We start from the raw sequence: 6,199 nt of genomic DNA on the forward strand, positions 1-6,199 counted from the left end.
AAATCAGTTCGGCCAACAGACTCATTTCTCTCACTAATAAACCTAAAGTAAATCTGGCAGAGATTGCTATCGACTGTTTGGTTGCTACTTAAAGGAGCAAAGCGCATGTTCCAGAGTTTTTGCAGAAGTCTGCCCCCTCTGGCAACAGGTTGATATGACACCAGTGTTGTGCATGTGAGTGGGAGAAGAGGAAAATCATCTGGCGCTCCGACCGCACAGGTCTTTTGTTTAAAGGCGTAATGTCTTCTGATGTAAGAAAGTTATAAATGTTCATGTTAGCCCGCGTTCTCCCACTAATGCATCGTTATTAGTGAAAACTCAAAGTAGTCAGATGAATGAGAGCGTGCAGCGTGTCAAACCCACGCGCACGGCCAAAGGATTTGGCCTGAATCACTCTGATGAACCGACTAATCCAGCCTACACAGGCAATTACAATAGCTAGATATAAATATATATTTTTAACTTCAAGCTTGTGCCATGCACAACAAGTCTTAACAAGTGTTGCGTGAGGTCAGCCGACTGTTTTTTTTTTTTGTTTTTTTTGTTTTTTGTGGGTAATGAAAGTAATGTCAAAATTAGCTTTATTGTTGAAACATACTAGGCCAGCAACTTAAAAAACATTTTTTAAATCAAACTCCTATATCATGCACTCGGTGCAAAGAAGAATGTTTTTCAATTTCAATGCTGTTTCCTTGTGAATGGTAATTTCATTTAATAAAATAAAGTTTTCAACAAACTAATCTAGGATTTCTCATTACGTCACAGTATGTATTCGTTTACGGGACGGAGGATTGCTCAAAACACAACTCTTGTTTTTCTCAGGTTTGAGTAATATTTGTTCTTGGGTGGGTGTTACATGTATTATGTAGTCTGTATGTGATAACACTGCATAGGTTTACTGGTAATTTCAGCAACAAAGAAAACCACAAACAAACAAAAAAGTAAAAGTGTGAAAATGGACTGAAAGGGGACTGGCTCGGATGGATATTACCAGATTGGATTTTCAACCACAACTGCTGCCAAGACCTGGAAAACTGCTGAAGCGTCCACCATGACTGCTTCATTTATGACCAAGCAGACTTACTCTGGATTCAGAAGAACCAGTCAGCCCCACCATGACTGCAAGTGATCCAGAAAATATTACATGCCACAGCATAAAGAGCTCGGCCAATGAAGAAACATTTAAAATGCAGAACCTGATTCAGTTTGCACAACTCACAAGATTAGGCATTTTACTCTATGTAGTTTTTAATGGGCTTCATGTATATTATATTGAATTTATGTCATCTGTCTGAATACTGTGCTGAATTGTGACAAGCAGTACAAGAGATACAATCATAATTTCGAATTTACGAGTGGCATACGTACACTTAAAAAATAAAAATTGTGTATAGCTATGGATCAGTTTACCTTCTGAAGAGTATTATCCTTGGCATTTATGTTAAATCATAAATCATGACTTTGGGATTGTCATTTGTTCTCTGGACACCCCTGGTCTTGTCTTTTAGACACTTGTTTTTGTGACCCAAGGCCCATTCGTAGCACTTTTTTTCTTTTTTTGCAGCTGCCACAGTTTGAGAATAATTGCAATTTGGTCCAGCAGCACCAGTGGTCCAAACAGATGGACACACTTTTTTTCTAAAGGTTAGATTTTCAATGACAATTTGTTTTGCTTTAACAGTATTAAGGTTTTGTTTCCCATATTAGGCCCACAAACATCCAGTGACTTTTGCACAAAAGCGATATTTTAAACCTATCACACTTGGCTAAATACACTAATGCTTTGGTAGAAATTATTATTTTTCATCCTTGTTGTGGAATATAGAGAACAAAAACATGTTAAAACCAAAACAATTAAACGTCTCAATAATGGTAAACTACACCAAACCAAACCTAAACTACACAACTTTTCTGTAAATGTGAAATGTCTTTTGGTTTGCTCCTACATTCCTGATGAATGAGAAATTAATTTATGTTTCTCTTTTCTCTGCGTTTTACTTTGAGCCTTGCAGCAAAATTTCACTGAAATGTCAATTTTATATGTGCAGTTGAATTACTTTTTTTCCAAACCAGTACTATACGTTTTGGATCTACAATGATTTACACATTCATTTTCTACTAAAAAACAGACTATTTTGTTTCATAAAATATTGACATGGGGTGTGCTAACTTTTGATTCTGTATTATAACACATGCTGCTTTTGAGGCTTTAAAAACTGTTTCTGTGTGGAAATTCCTCGGAGACTGTACATTTACAAGGTTTTCCCGCAGTGTCAATGCATCCACCGTGCAGCATTACGCATGAGTCCCGGAGGTTCTGGGTTCAACTTCCACAGACTGCCACACTGGGTCTCTGAGCAAGACCCTTGACCCCAGATTGCTCCCTGGGCGCCGCACAGTGGCAGCCCACTGCTCCCCAAGGAGATGGATTAAAGGCATACTATGCAACATTTTTCAGTTAATTAATATGTTCCATACCGTTTTGGATGATTAAATGAGTCATTTCAGGTTGAACTAAGGTTTTCTCGGCCGCCCTGGTGGTCTGTGGGGGAAATACCGCACTTGCAATGCAGGAGCAGTCGGCCCGCAGTCACAGGCTCAGTAGTCTGGTGTGCATCGCGAGAGTCGGTCTTGCTTTACGGCGAGAACTGCTACACGCCCCCAGTGAAAGGTGTGCTCGTTGGTAGCGCAGTGACGATATTTGTGCAGTTATCATGGCGGAACCAGCGAGAAAACAGCGAAAGCCCATGTTGGAGCAGGCAAGAAAGAGGAAAAGGGCTCTGGACAGAGAGAGGAGTCGTACACGGGTGAACATAGAAGGCTGCAAGGCTGACGCGGACCTCGCGTTTCTGCTGATGCGATTGTAAGTAACATTGTAGGGTTTCCCTCACGCTACCGCCTCGCCGACATTCCAAAAAAATAATAATAAAAAAATAAAACTAACTCGATATGCGCACCGCTCCGCTCAGCTGGTCAGCAGTGCAAAGTTTGTCTCCCCCCCCCCGCTCCGCTCCGCTCAGCCGGTCAGCGGTGCAAAGTTTAACGTCAAATAAACATGCAAGCATATCGAGTTTTATTATTATTATTATTATAATAATTATTATTATTATTATAATAATCTTTTTTTATGTTGGCGAGACGCTACCGCGGCGGCGGCGGCTTGGCGAGGCGGTGGCGGTAGCGTCTCGCCAACATAAAAAAATAAATAATAATAATAATAATAATAAAACTGGCGAGGCGGCGGCGGTCGCGGCTTGGCGAGGCGGCGGCGACCGCCTCGCCAAGATAGCGCTGCGGGAACCCTGATGTTCATACCTTCACTGTGTTAGTCATTGTTTGTACTGCCGTTTTTTCCACTTTTCGTTGCGTTCGCCTGTCTGCTAAGCTCAAAACAACCGCGCCTGGCTTGACGGAGGAACCAGAACAGCTGAGCATCTTTATGACAGTGCACTTTTACTTTCGCCCTCTTGGGGGAGCCTCGCTGGAAAATCAACCCCGGTTGCATAGTATACCTTTAAGATGCAGACAACAAATTTCATTGGAATGTATGTTGCAATGACAACAGAAAAATGTATATATAAAAAAAGAGTGCATTTGACTGTTTACAATTAAGCAATTGCTGCACACTTTGTCACAATTATGTTAATCTGTAGTACATGTCATCCTGGGGATCATCGGAGAATTTCATGGTAGAAAACCCCAACAAAAATGTTATGCAGACTTTTATTTAAGTTGGCTTATAGGCATTTTTTATTTCTTTGAAAGCTCATATGCAGTTATGTGTAACCAGCTCAAGCCAGATTAATTGGGGTTTTGAATGCGTATAATAAAGTCAATCTATGATTTAAGTCTGATATGGAGTGTAATTGAACATTTGAGAGGAATCATCATGCAGTTTGGCAGACATTCACAACTTTACCATCTGTGTTGCCAATTTTCCATCTCCAAAATGAGCGTATGCCTGGGTCAGAGTTGCCATAAGTTTTTTTTTCATGGAAATAAGCAAAATTTCATCATTTTAGATAGAAAGAACTAAACAAATGGTTTTGTGAAGAACTAAAGGTATCTTTTTAGATGAACTACAGCTAAATATCACTATCTCTGTACTTGAGTCTTTTCTTTAAGTTAGCCCTTACCTGCCCATTAAATGCCACTGGCAGGAACAAAATGGAGGAGAGCATGCCCATCGGATCAAAACGTTTTCTTGCTAAAAGCGTTATAAAGTTATGAGTTTCTTACTTCTTCACTAGACATCTGAAAGGTGATGCTACTTTGCTTTGTTTTTATCCTTTGCAAATAGGCGCATAGTAACTGATGGGTGAGAAGGGGAAACGGGTGCCAAATGCTGGAGCGAGGTAGAGAGGCGTGGCTTGATACACATCTTGTTTTGGTCTACAGGGCTCAAGCTCCACCAAGAGGTGAAAAATCTCATAATGCTCCTTTAAATAGATCCCAACTTTTGCGTGGAAAGTGAGGTATGCAAGTTTCAGGCCCTATTTTGTTACTACGCAAGCTTTATAAATGAGGCCCCAGAGAGGCTGCAATGTTCCTGGTTTAGCTCCCACTCTGGGTCCCCGAGCCCCAGAACGCTCCCCAGGTGCCACACAGTGGTCCCCCGCTGCTCTCTAAGGCTTAGGTTAAATGCAGAACATAAATTTCATTGGACTGGAATAATCATCTTGGACAATCACAAGATTATTATTATTATTATATGCTTTAAAGGATGTTTGAACCAATGCACTAAGCTGAAGAAGTTACTTTCTAGATACTATTTAGGTCAATCAACAAGCAGCACCATTTTCTCGTCAATGACCTTAGAGCACAGTGCAGAATGCACCTTTTGCTATGTGAAAGCAGCATAACATTGTATTTAAAAACCACAAGCCCAGAACGTGTGATAACCTTGCAAGCTTAATATCTCCAAAGCCTGATTGGTAGTGTAGCAAAAAATGTGAAAACCTTTTACTTTTCATTACACAAACCCTCGCCCAGAAAATCTGGATAGTAGTCGAGAGCTTATGTTTTAGTTTAGAGGAAAAGAAAATACAGCTAAGTGATTCGATGACTAGTTTTTTTTTGTATAAAAAATGCAGAAGGACATCTGTATGTCAGTACGTTTATTAGTCCTGAGTGCAATTTACAAGAATTCAGACCACATTCCTGCACAGCACAGCATCTACAGCTTTAAAGACCTCAGTTCAATTTTTTTTCCATTGTGTGACCCACATCAAACGAGTTGCACATCCTGTTTATCTCTAAACCGACTACTATCACCTCAGTGACAAAGGGATCACGGCAATGTGTTGTCTAATTGCAAAGCACTTAGTAGTTTATTAATCAAATAGTTGGGGTGGGTGTGGGGAGTTAATGTCCAGTTTTAAAAAAACACAAACAGATTTCATGCTCAGAAGGCGGGGCAGAAAATGTGTTTTCTATAAACGTCATGGACGCAGCTGACAGAGGTTTGTCAAACAAGCAATAATCAGATGAAAAACATATATGGTTTATTTCTGTTATTTGAGAATAACTTTTTCCACAAAGCAAAAATCAGCCATTAACTGGTACATGCTTAGACTTTCTTCTTATATTGATAAAAAAAGAAGTAATCGCCAAAACTGAACGTTAAACAAAGAAAGAGGTGGCATTACTTTGTCCAACAGCTACTTAAATATGTTTCGTCTGCCTCAGGTTTTAAATGCTTGTTCAAGATTCTGCTCAACAGAAACTAAAACAGATCATGATGCTGAGGCTCAGAGTATATCTACAAAGTGAATCCCGAAAAATAAAGAATCTGCACGGAAGCGTGTCAACACCCTAAAACAAGCACTACATATCAGGTGCCCTCCAGGAAATAAATTATTTCTTTATGAACATGATGCACAAGGTAACAGTACATAAAACGACAGGTGAAGTAATCTTTGTTGCTATACATACGACAGAAAGGTTTGATCACTGGATGCAAATTCCCTGCGTCCTACGGTAGCCCCACTGCTTGGCCAAGACAAGTAGGAATGCACAGCTCACCATTCACAAGGCTCCAGCTAAACAGTTTAGAATAAATGATGCACTGTGCTGCATACACAGGAAACCAGAGTATTTCCTGTGTGTGTATATAAAAAACAGTAAGGCAAATATGTTTAACAGCACAGAGTGGGGGACAGGTCAACAAGTAACTATTTGACAAGGTATTCTGGGATTC

The sequence above is a fragment of the Fundulus heteroclitus genome, chromosome 23 (genome assembly GCF_011125445.2).
Source record: "Fundulus heteroclitus isolate FHET01 chromosome 23, MU-UCD_Fhet_4.1, whole genome shotgun sequence".
Classification (NCBI taxonomy): Eukaryota; Metazoa; Chordata; class Actinopteri; order Cyprinodontiformes; family Fundulidae; genus Fundulus; species Fundulus heteroclitus.